Raw genomic sequence first — 12,717 nt, forward strand, 5'->3', positions numbered from 1 at the left:
ATAACAACACCGAGGCCCAGAGAACTTAGGACATGTCAAAGGCTGAAGGACATGGAAGTGGCTAAGGGGATCTAGAACACAGACCCAACAGTTTGGCACTTTTCCCTGCTAGACTTCATTGTCTCATATTATATGCAAAATACTTCAAAAATATGTAACATCTTAGCCAAGGTTCTTTTTATTGCAAGCAGAAGAATGCGTCCCAGAAATAATTTCTTATAAAGATGGGACAGGAAGTAGTCAGGCCTCAGGAGGACTGGAACCAGGATCTGGGAAGGTATCAGGAATCAAGACAGCTGTTAGTCCACCCCTCCCCACCCCATTGCCTGTTTACCTTCTCGGCAGTAGGCTAGAGTTTGGGATTTGCTTCCCAAGAATAGACTACAGAAAGGGAGAAATAGTAACTTCATAGTGGAGAAACCCGGCAAATTCTGTCTTGACTAAGTGATGAAGGTTAACTTCACCAGTGATGTCATCTATCCCTGATATGCTAAGAAAGGCACCTCATCTCTGAGCTGTTCTTTTCAAAAACCCATAACTCCAATCTATTTGTGATTAAAAAAACAAAAAACAAAAAACAGACAATCCTGACTTGAGGGACATTCTGCAAGATATTTCCCCAGTACTCCTCAAAACTGTCAAGGTCACCAAAAACAAGGAGCATCTGAGAAACTGTCACTGCCCACAGAACCCTGAAAAGACGTGATAAAATGTAGTGTGGTATCCTGGATGGAATCTAGAATGGAAAAAGGACATTAGGGAAAAACTAGTGAAATCCAAATAAAGTGTGGAGTTTAGTTAATAGTAGTGGATCAGTGCTGGTTCCTTAGTTGTGACAAACGTACTACAGTAACATAAGATGATAACATAAGATGGATGAGGGAGTCTCTGGGCACTCTGTAGTATCATTGCAAATTTTCTATAGATCTAAAATTATTCAAAAATTAAAACTTTTATTTAAAAAATTCTGATAGAAAATGGGAGAAAAGGTAATTTTTTGGAGGGAGACACATGTTGTAAAATACACTTTAGTCTAAATTATTCCTCCTTAAAAGTGGTCATACCAAGAAATAGAGGCCATGAGGATGAGGGTGAGGTGCCCTTGGAAAGGATTCCTTAATTTCATAATCTGTGTTTTAGGGAAGAACATATTAGCATGTGGTTAGGAACTCCAGGCTAAACAGTTATGAGGAAACTTTCAGAATGTTCACATAAGCAACATTAAGGGCCTGCCTGTCCTTGCCTGAGGCTTTATTCATCTGTCCTTGTTTTCTGGTAGAAGCTGTGGATTTGACATCTAAAGGAACATTTTCCCACTGATTTCTCATGCTAGCCTGGGGCCTCTGAGAACCAGGGGGTGAGCCTTCAGGAGCTCTGAACCTGGGGAGGGCCAGCAGGGGGGTGATTATGCAGACAGAGCTCTCTGCATTTTCCCTTCCTCCGCTTGGCAGCACAAGTACAAAGTTCTGAAGATAAAAGGCTTCCACTAATACCAAAGCAATGGAAGTCAGAGGTTTCTTGACTGTGGTTAGGTCATAGCCACAATTTCTCTGTTTCTTTTCTTTCTTTCTTTTTCTTTTCTTTTTATTTTTTTAAACATATTTATGAATCAAAGTCAGGACTTTGACTCTTTTGGGCAGTTTTCCAGCTTCTATACTCTAGGATTGCAGCAAAGATTCAAAAGCGTTTTAAAGGTGAGTAGAATTGAATGCCTTAATCCCTGGCAGCTCCTTTGCCAGCTTCCAAGGAAGGGAGGGCAATAGGGAAACAATAGAAACTGTCTTCTCCTCCTATGCAGTATAATTGTTCCGTACTTCATAGACATCTACTCTCTTCATTTATCATTTGAAGAGCTGCTTCCGACGCACCGCAGGGACTCACCCACTTTTACACCCGGACCTTGTCATCATCCACTGCTCCTTTTGCTTCGCTAATGTGCTCTCTGGCCACAATCTCCTTCTTTGTTCATTTATTTATTCAAAAACTATTTATTGAACACGTCCTCTTACACTGAATTAGGTGCAGGAGACAGGGTTGTGCAAAGGTGAAATAGATCTTGCTCTCGGGGAATTTACAGTCTCCTGGAGGAGGCAGACATAGACGAATAAGTAAATAACTGAGATTCTGAAAAGTTTTGGGTAGAAGGATGAGAGAAATGTTAGACAGGTGGTTGGGGGAGGCTCTTTGAATAGGTATTTACGTTCGTACTACAGTCTGAATGAGGAATTAGCCTGGTGAGTTGGAGGCAGTGCTTCAGAAGAGAGAACCAGAAGTCCTAGGGCACTGAAGCAGGAATGAGCTTAAGGCACTCAGGGATCTACATGGCTGGAAGGCTGTGATCAAAGAACAGAATGAAAGGAAATAGGGCCTGAGAGATAAGCAGGGTCCGCCTCTCAGGGACTTTGTCAGCTCTAGTGCGTTTTCATTTTTGTGTCTTGGGAAGCCATCAGAGTTACTACCCCAGGACTAACATGATCACTTTTCTTTGGAGGGGATAACTTTTTCCATATACCCTTTGCTCATATTCACCAACTGTTTAAATTTTACCCTTATGTGTTTTCTCTGCCATCGTGTAAACAAAAATGTCAACAATAAAAATCCCCTTCCGACTGCTGACCTCCCTCTCCTCCTCTGGCAGCTTCTCTGCATCCTTTCCACCAGGCTACCTTCTCTCTACCTAGACTGCTTGCCTTCTGTTACCTCATCTGTCATGTGACTAACGCCTATTTCTTTAGATGTCAATTTAAAAGTTATTGTCTCCTCAAGAGCCCGCAAGCTTGGATCATGCCATTACCATAGCCTGCTGGTTGATGAGAGACAACATTCATGGAAGATAGACCAGGTGACCTGGCAAACACCATTCTGGAATAGCCTAAAACTGACCAACCCTCAGAGGTGTGCTAGCACCCAGCCAAGTTCTGTAGAGTGCCTACCCAACCCGGAGCTAATCACTGACACACAAGTGAGCCAAGCTAGGAGCAGAGGAATGTTCAGCTGACCCATAGACGCATGAGCAAGAATACATACTTACTGTTTAAAAAAAAAAAGTTACTCTCAAGGAGAGATTCCGTGACCTCTAAGCTGGAAATTCTCTTTGTGTTTCCTGGAGTTCTGTACTTTCCTATTACATCATTGCTTGCATCTTGTAATTTACCTGCTTACTGCTTGCTTTCTCCCTTATGCTCCATGAAAACAGAGACTCTGGTTTTCTCATTCCCTGTGATATCCCCAGCATCTGATATGATGCCTGGAGCACAGTGCTTAATAGATAGCTGCTGAATGAATGCATAACTGATCTTCAGGTATTTGGTAGCTTGCAAGGGCAATATATTATTGAAGTGAGTGCTATAGGTGATGACAGTGCTTTTTGGAATCCCAAAGATTTCTCTTAACTCTGCGTATGAGTTGTTAAATTAGGAGATGAGCAGCAGTGATCAACTTGCACAGCTGTTGACACAGGAGATTGGATAACTGGCAGATTTCTGGCCTTATTCTCCAGGGCAACTAACTCTCCACCCAGAGTCTCTTCAACAATCCAGAGAGGCTCTTTCTATTATGGATGTCTTTCTGTCTGTTTCAGGCCTTAGTTCAAAAAGGCTTCACACCAGCCTTTGTTGGTTTCGCTGACAATGACAACTTGCAGATGTCTAGCAGGTAGGAGATACTACCTGGCAGAGACACTGTCCAATCTGCACTGGGGAGCCTAGTTTTTAGTTATGCAAATGTAAAGGCTCTCTTTGAAATAAACTTGTTTTATATTTGCTTAAGAATCAGATGTAGGTTTTAGGAAGAATGGGTCAGAGTGTGACTATTCTGACTTCTGGAAGAGGAGAACTAACAAGAATTGGTAAGGCATTGGATGGTTGTGAGGGAGATGCAGGGTCAGGAACTCCAAGGCTGTGAAATGGGCAGGGGGTGTGAATAAATCAGGTTTAGAGCAGATGAAGAAATTTTTTTTGGCACCTGATGAATTTGAGTTGCCCATGAGGCATCTAAGTGGCAATACTGAGTATACAAAATTTTAGGTTGTTTTGAAGAGGGCAGTAATTAGGTTTATCTATTTATTATTGTTTATTTTAATGGAGGTACTGGAAATTGAACCCAGGACATTGTACATGCAAAGTTTGTGCTCTACCACTGAGCTTTACGAACCCCCCTTGAGTATATAAAATTTATACATATGTATGTTTACAGAAAAACTTCTGGAAGGACACACACCAAAGTTTTAAGTTACTATCTCTGAGTGGTAGGATTATGGGTGATTTTAATTCTCTTTAGTGTGTAAACATATATATTCTATGATGACCATGTATTATTTGTATATAAAGGAGGCATAGGAGATGATCTTGAGGCATCCTGGTGTTGCTTATGGCACCTATTCTAAATTGCTTGCTTTTACTTATTTCCCATTTTGTTTCTTGTGCAGTCAAGATTTTCCTAGACCCTGATCTCAGGAACTTTTTTCCCATGTAGGGACTCCTCTTTTTGTCCTCAGACCAGACTCCAAGCACAGTCTCCTTGGCCTTACCACTTCCTTCTAGCACCAGTTTGGACTCCTCCTCGGGCCATGTTGCTCCTGAATAATACAGAAAAGATTCCGGGACGCAAAGCAAGGTGCTCTTCCCTGTGATGTATTGTTTTACTTTGTGGAATTCTGTAGGACTTTAAGAACTTGGAGAGAAAGGTCACAACTACAAAATAAAGTGTTGGCAAAACATGACTGACTTATGAAGGAGATGAAAGGACAAGGCTTATTTAAGACTGAATTGTTGATTATTTCTTGAGAGGCCCTTAAAATGAGTTAGGTAACAAACTATTCTCCATCTCCACTGAGGGAAAAGCAAAAGAAAATGGGTTGAGGTTGCAAATGGTAGATTCTGGTAGTTACCAAACTCAGGTTTGACTGCCTGTGGCTCAAAAGCCAATAATCAAGAGGCAAGTGTCAGCAGAAGGGAACGGTGTCTTAATCAGAAAAGCTGACAATCTGGGGAGATGGTGGACTCCTGTCCCGAGAGCATATCTGAAGATTCTGCTCAGCCATGACAGTTTTTAAAAAGAAAAAGTAGGAGTTGGTGAACGGGGAGAATCTCAGAATCATTAAGGCTGGAGTTTGGGTTCTGTATCATTCTGCATTGCGTGCACACTGGCTGACTGTCTTCAAATGTTATCTTGTCCCGTGACCTGCCTCTAGGATTGCTAAAGGGGCTATTGAGAGTAGAAAACTAATCATTCTTTAACTGCTGAATTCAACATTCTTACTTATCTCTCACTCTCTCTCTCTCTCTCTTTTTTTTTTTTAATGGAGTTACTGGAGGTTAAATCCAGGACCTTGTGTATGCTAAGCATGTGCCCTATCACTAAGCTATATCCACCCACCTTTTCTTATTTCTTTTTATCTAGGAAAAGAATCAACAGGTTAGACAAGGCATGGTGTGCATTCAGGAGAGCATAAGTCAGGAGTTAGCTTCAATTGCTTAGTGATCTCTTTCCTATAATTAGGTTCTTTTAAGGTTAGAAGGGGATAGAAATGGGGATAGAAGTGGGTGAACAGGAGAGGAGCAAAAGAGCTGCTTTCAGTTAGATCAGTGATTTTTTTAAACTTTTGGCTATGGAACCCCTTCTTTAAATAAAACAAAACAACATATAAAACAGAAAAAAGGGGGAATGGCTAATGGAAGCCTGATTGGGGTCCAGTCAGCTCTTTCACTGCTTGGAGGACTTGCCAAAGCAGTTTGAAAACCAGTGGTTTAGGTCAGGAGTCAACAAACTCTAGTTGGCTGCCTGCTTTTGTTTGGACCATCAGCTGTGAATGGCTGTTCTGTTTTTAAATGGCTAGGGAAAAAAAAATTATTTCATATAACATATAAAAATTATGCAAAATTCAAATTTCAATGTCCAAAAAGTTTTATTGGAACATAGCCATGCTCATTTGTTTAGATATTGTCATTGGCTATTTTTGCACTCCAATGGCAGAGTGGCAGAGTTAATTGGTTTTGATAGTAAGCATACGGTGGTCTGTTAAGCCTAAAATATTTACTGATCCTTTGCAGAAGTTTGCTGAACTCTGGTTTAGATGAAAGAAAAGATTTTATGATACTGTTTTTAACACTGGGATAAATGATCAACAGAGTTTATATGATTTCTCCTTTTGGAAGGCATTAAAGTTGGGCTAGGTTGTGGTTTAAAGAGATCCTGTCTGTAGGGAGGGAAATGACTGGTCTCAACCCCCCAGGATTCCTGAAAGTCTGTCCCTTCCAGCCTTGGGAGGCTGTGGTTTTATCGTTGGGCTCCAGCCAGTCGCCTTCAGATGGCTAAAGGGAAAAGAAGGCAATTACTTGGCGGTATGCCAGAAATCCCCCACACTCTCCCCAGTTTGAGCCTGAAATTCCTGGCAGTTAAAAAAAGAATTTCCTCCAGAAGAACACAATTGCGGTAATGCTCTGGCCAGCCAGCCACTACATTTCACAGGGTGGGAAAACATCTGTGATTTGGGAAGAGTAAAGAAAACTCAATCCTAAGAACTGATGAGAGATGGAGAAAAGCTCTAAGTAAGACCATGAGAAAGAAAAAGGCATCTAGAACAAGTAGAGAATGAATAGCAGAATCTTAGTATCTGTTTGTACTTGGGTGCAAATTATTACAGATCATTTAAAATCAAACCAGATCATTTGCCTTAAATTATATTTACTACAACACTTTGGTCCCCTGTCTAGCATTTCATAAACATTAGGTTTCTCCCATATATTAAAGAGGTAGAAGCTGGAGTTATAATTCTGTCACAGCAACTCCTCTGAGGTTCTAGTTCTGCTATAAAATGGAATGAGACCTTAATACTTTCAAAACCATAGGATGATTTCTCAGCCTAAAGCATAAAAACTAGTAACTGGGGACTAAAGGAGGACATGTGTGGGGAACTGATGAATCTCAAATCATTTGTTCATTCATACTTTACACTTCCTACTTTGTTCTTTATTTGAAAAGGTTTGGTGATTTCACTGCTGCTAACAAAATATATATAGATAGCCCTCATGATCTCTGCAGGGAAAAAACTAAACCAATTAACAACAAAATAAGTAGCCAGTTATCATAGCTCTAGATAAAACATATGTTGTGGTAGTTTTGGACTACAGCTTCATTTAATTTACATTAAAAAATTAAAAAACATGTGAAAAATAACACAGGCACATGGTTTTTAAAAAACAAAATACAGAAAGGAATGGAAAGCAAAATCCCTCCCCTCTGATCCCCAAATCTCTAATACCTCTCTCCAAAGGTGTCAACTGTTGATAGTTTCTTGTATATGGGTTCACTGGAAAAAAAGAAAAAAAAATTACATACATATTCTTTAAACAATTTTACACAAATGGTTTCACACTTTTCTGTACTTTACTTTTTCCACTAAATAGTATATCCTGGAGATTTTTCTGTATCTTAATGGCTGCAGTTTTTGGACATGATTATTTACTAGCCACTATTTATGGGATATTCTGATTGTTTCTGGTTTGTTTCACTATTGTGAACAATGTTACAATGAACATCCTTATATCTATAACTTGGTGACATTTGTGATTATACATTAAACCAGCAGTATCATTGCTTGATTAGCATTTTTACTTTTAATAGCTGTTAGCAAAATGCCCTCCAAAACACTCCTACCAGTTTATATTCTCACCTACAATGTATGTCTGTTTTCCTACACTCTAGTGAACACTGGGTATTACTATTATTTAATTTTGGTAATTTGGTAGGATATAACTCCTCTTTTTATTGATTTATTGATCATTTGTGTATCCCTCTCCTAGGATTGTTATTTGTATTTTTATCTTTTTCTTATCAATTTTGTCTCTTTATGTATTAAAGAAACCATTTCCTTGTCATATTTTGACTTACACCATTTTTGCCATGTAAGTTTTCATGTGGTCAATTTTATCAATCTTTTCCTTTCTGTTTTCTGAATTTCCTATATTTTAGAAAGAATTCCTCACTCCAAAACTATAAATTTCTATTTCTTTTAAGATCTAAACTGCTTAATTTTTTGTTTTTTAAAGGGGTTTTATTCTTTTGGCCTTGTTTAGTTTTATTTTAGGTTTTTTTTTTCTTTCTTTCTTTGTTGTGTTGCCTCTTAAGGTCAAAAAAACAAATGTCAAACAAAAAATATTTTTGACTTCTTGACAATTAGATATTTTTGATTCAGCAATGAATTCAACTTTTTAAAGCTACGTGGGCCAACATTTTGTGGAGCAAATCAAGTATTTTTACAATCAGAGGCAGGCAGTTTACTATCTCTAATCCATTGGCTCAACAATCCCAATTTCCCCTTCGCCTGCCTTTGAAAACGTGGCTTTTAAAAAGACTTCCTCTAAGATGGTGTATTAAGGTTGCACTACCTGCTGAAACAAATCAAAATATCTAATAGGTTGAATCACATGAAATTATTGTTCTTATAGGTTAAAAAAGTCAAATATTGGCAATTTCACGTAAGGATCCAAATGTAACAAAAGTTTATTTATTCCTCTATAAAGTTCAAAGTGTTTGTTCCTGGTAGTGGGTAGCTGTCCTCCAAGCCACTGGTGGTGATTTATGGTTCCAGGACTCTCTTATCTTTTACTTTTCTACCTCTACACCTGGCTTCTAAAATTATCAGAATATGTAAATCTTGAGTCTTCTTGCTTTTAAGTAAAAAAGAATTTGAGTAATAATACTTTACATTTGTCCAGCTTACAAGGAGTTTTTGCATAAATTATCTCATCTGAGATTCCAAGAGCCCTGTAAGATAATTATTATTTCCATTTTATAGATGAAGAAACTGAGGCTCTAAGAGGGCACAGATTGACTTGTCCAAGTACATGAACTAGTAAGTGGTAAAACCAGCTCATAACCACAGGAAGCACACTTCATATAGAACTTTATGGCTTACTCAGCGCTTTCAGGTGTATCATTTTCTCTGACCACTAGTGTTGGGATCTTCCCATTTTGGCAGTCACTTGTGGCCTCTCCATTATGCCCAGCTGGTTATTAGCATGTTGCTGGCCCAGCAGATTATAGGATATAAATAGATGCATTTGTTGTTGGACCAGTTTTCCTCCTAGAGTCAGGCACATTGAACATTCACCTTTGCTATAAAACCAAGGCCTTCTCTGCTTCTTGGCTTAGGTGAGGAAGGTAGTTTTGAGGCCATAAGTACTCATAAAATGGCTTCCCCATATTTCTATGACATAGCATGGCTCGCTAAGCGAGCACTAAATTGCCAAAGTTCAAAGGATGTTGGAGTGCAGTTTTAGGGTGAGGTCACGGGGTATGATGAGATGCAGCTGTATTTACGACTTGATTACCTGCCAAGGGGTAGGTCTCTGTTGTCATTCTGCCGTTCTCTACTTTTTTTGTGTGTGTAGTATCTTGCGTCAAGTAGAGGAAGGGAGGGGGAGGATTTCTCCTCAAGAAGCTCACATTCTACTTTGCAGCTTTTGTCTTCATAATATCCATAGTTCTCATCTACTGAGATCTCTACTTGTTGCTTCCCTGCTTCCCTCCTTCCTCAAGCTAGAAAGGGCTAAAATGAGAACAAGACCTTCTTCATCAGGAGGGTGCGAGGTTTGAAGTTCATGTTGTAAACTGCATGTTTCCTTGAGTTCTCCTGGCTTTTTAACCTTTGCCTGGCCAAGGCATGTTTCCCCAAATGCTCATTGACCAACAATGTTGTAAAGATCTAACTTAGACGTTTTCAGAGATAAAGAACTCAGTTAAAGCAAAATAAATAGCATGCAATTGCTTTAAAATGTAGAACTTTTAATCATGATCATCTTCATGCATACAGAAAAGACGATGAACATCACACACCCACCACTATATATTTCAACAAGATTGCAATTATCTTCAGGCTATTAAAAAATGTTTCAACATAGAGTAGCTTGCACTTTTCAGAATCATAGAACCCTAGCATTAGAGGCATTCCTAATGATTTCAATGGCATTGACTAAGTGCTTTAAATTCTCTGTGCATCTCATGTGCGTAACAGTATGTTAGAAAGGGTTGTTACACTAAAAGTTAATAGCACCTGATACATAAGTGCTCAATAAATATTACCATGTTAGGCTTACTTCTTCATATTTTTCAATAAATGATAGGAGACCATAATTTAGAACCATGGAAGTGCAAGGCTGTGCTTCAAATTGTGCAACTTGTTCTGAGATGGGAGGCAGTCACATTCTAGTCATTGATTTATAGTTATGACAATTTTCTGGCACCTAGTGGTCTAATGGGCTGGAGGGTATCTTTTTCTACTCAACTTCCCTTTTTTGATTTAGCAGCATAAGACTGGGCAGGAGTGTATTATCTTGAATATAATTTCAGTTCTGTACCAGTAAGCTGAAATCCTCCAGTACATTTGACTAGAATTTTAAGAGGTAGAGAAGGAAAATTATCCAATTTAAAACAATTTAATTTTTTTAAAAAAGTTAACTACTTTGTGCAAAATTACGGTATCAAGAGGCTGGGGTAGATGTTAATAAAAAGACCATTATGAGATAGTTCCTTAAACAGGAACTTTCTCTTAACACTACTAGTTGGAGTAGAAATTACTATAATATTTTGAAGGCAGATTGGCACTATTTTACACCTAATCCTTTTGACACAGTAATTTTACATCTAGAAATTTATTCTATGGAAACACAAGTACAGGAAGATAAATATACAAAGACATTCACTATAGCTTTATAATAAAACAGCAACAAGAAACAAAAACTAGAAGTACTCCAAAGTATTAAATATTTTGGTATGAAAAAAAGTGAGGCTGGTATAAACAGATTAAGCACATACTTTAAGTTTATAGTCAACCAAAGACTGAGAAATACACAGCCATTTGCATGTCTGGGACTAGTCCATAAATTTATCTCACTGATGTTTCTTTCAAAGATGTTTTTGTGTGCTTCTTGCAGTATGTTGCATTGCTGCTTCAAATCTGATGTTTTGTTCTCACAAATTTAAAACAATGACAAGTTTTTTTCACTTCTTATACCAAATAGGCACAGAACACTTACAGAATCTGCAACTAAATTCATTCCTTCAAATGTAAATTCTCACAGATAGGAAACAATTGTGGTAATTTTATTTCTAGAATCTATTCAAAGCTTGCCTTAACTGTGTGAGAAGAGCACTGACCAGGTTAAATGCCCAGCTCCAGGGCCTCCCCAAATTACCTACAGTGAAACACAGCCACTGCCTGATGCTGATAAATGCACAGACCTGACTTCATGAGCATCAAATTAGGTTGTAGTTTGGAGTACCACAGAGATAGCAAAACAACAGAACGAAGTCCACCCAGTACAGTAGCCAAGGTGAAGCCAAGATCTTCTGTGAACTTGTCAAAATGCATATTCTTGGGTCCTATATCCTAGATCTACCAAGTCAGAAATTTACCTTTAGAGTTCTCTAAGTGATTTAATTCCCACATTTGAGAACCACTGTTCTAATTAGTTGACCCTTGAATGATGGCAAGGGTTGGGGGCAACGACCCCTACTTAGTAAAAAGCCTGCATAGTTTACAGTTGGCCCTTCGTATTTACTACTGAAAAAGATTCACGTATAAGAGAACCTGCACTATTCAAAGGTCTACTGTACTTCTAATTTCTCTTTAAAACCAAACCCAGTATGAACACTAAAATACTCCAGAAGAATTACCACTTGACACTTGCTTTAAGAAACATTTTGAACAAAAAATATTGAAAGTTACCTACAAAGTTGTACGAGGTCTGGACTCCAACCCAGACCTATTTACTCAGATGGGCAGTTCATCAAGAGCCTCAGGTGATTCTCATGCACATCAAAGTTTGCGATATTTGGCCCTAATGCATGATTTCTAAGTGGTACAGCTGGGGTAGAGGATAAGCCAGCGCCAAGTTTTAAAAGATGACCTTAGAAAGGAAACAAATGGACTGAAGAGAATTCTTGATGGACAGAGAACTGCATAAAGTATTCTGAAGCTGGAGGTCTGGAGAGGACAGAGCTCAGTCCAGGCCTTGATGAGGGAGCACACTGAACACTCAGCAGACAGTGCAGAGATATTTAAGTAGTTTAGACTAGAAAATATAAACTTGTACTTTTGAAGGGAAGGGGGTGGAGTACAATGGAGAATCAGTAACCTTTAAGGCATGGATTATTCTGTGTCCCCAGTCACAGAAATTCTTCAAATTTGCTAATTAAAATAGGCACATACAATTCACTTGAGCTTCCCATTTCAGCCTAAGTTCCCAAGGCTCTTCAGTAAGACAGGAGCTTATTTTAGCACAAAGAATCAGAACTTACCTTTTGGTGTTTTAAATAGTTAGGACTTCCGCACTTAGGGAAAGCTGATAGTTCTGTGATTCACTGAGGCTCTCCCTAGGCCTACAGACCACTCAAAATGACTAGAAATTTATTAGTAAGTATTCTCAATGTATATTTTATTTCAGGTATAAAACTTTCATACTATAAAGCCCCTATCAGGTCAATGAGCCACTTTCATCAGAATTTCGTCAATAAAAACAAAAATATTCCAAGTCAAGGATGTGTCTGGAGTACTCCTGGGTGATATAAAATGACAGTTTCTCCTGGACCCAAAATAACCAGTTTTATTATATAGTTTTCTAGAGATGGCTACATATACTTCATGATGTAGCATTTACTTCAATCAAAATACCTGTATCTGAAACATATTTCCATCTCTGAAAATCTGTTTATCTC

The sequence above is a fragment of the Vicugna pacos genome, chromosome 5 (genome assembly GCF_048564905.1).
Source record: "Vicugna pacos chromosome 5, VicPac4, whole genome shotgun sequence".
NCBI lineage: Eukaryota > Metazoa > Chordata > Mammalia > Artiodactyla > Camelidae > Vicugna > Vicugna pacos.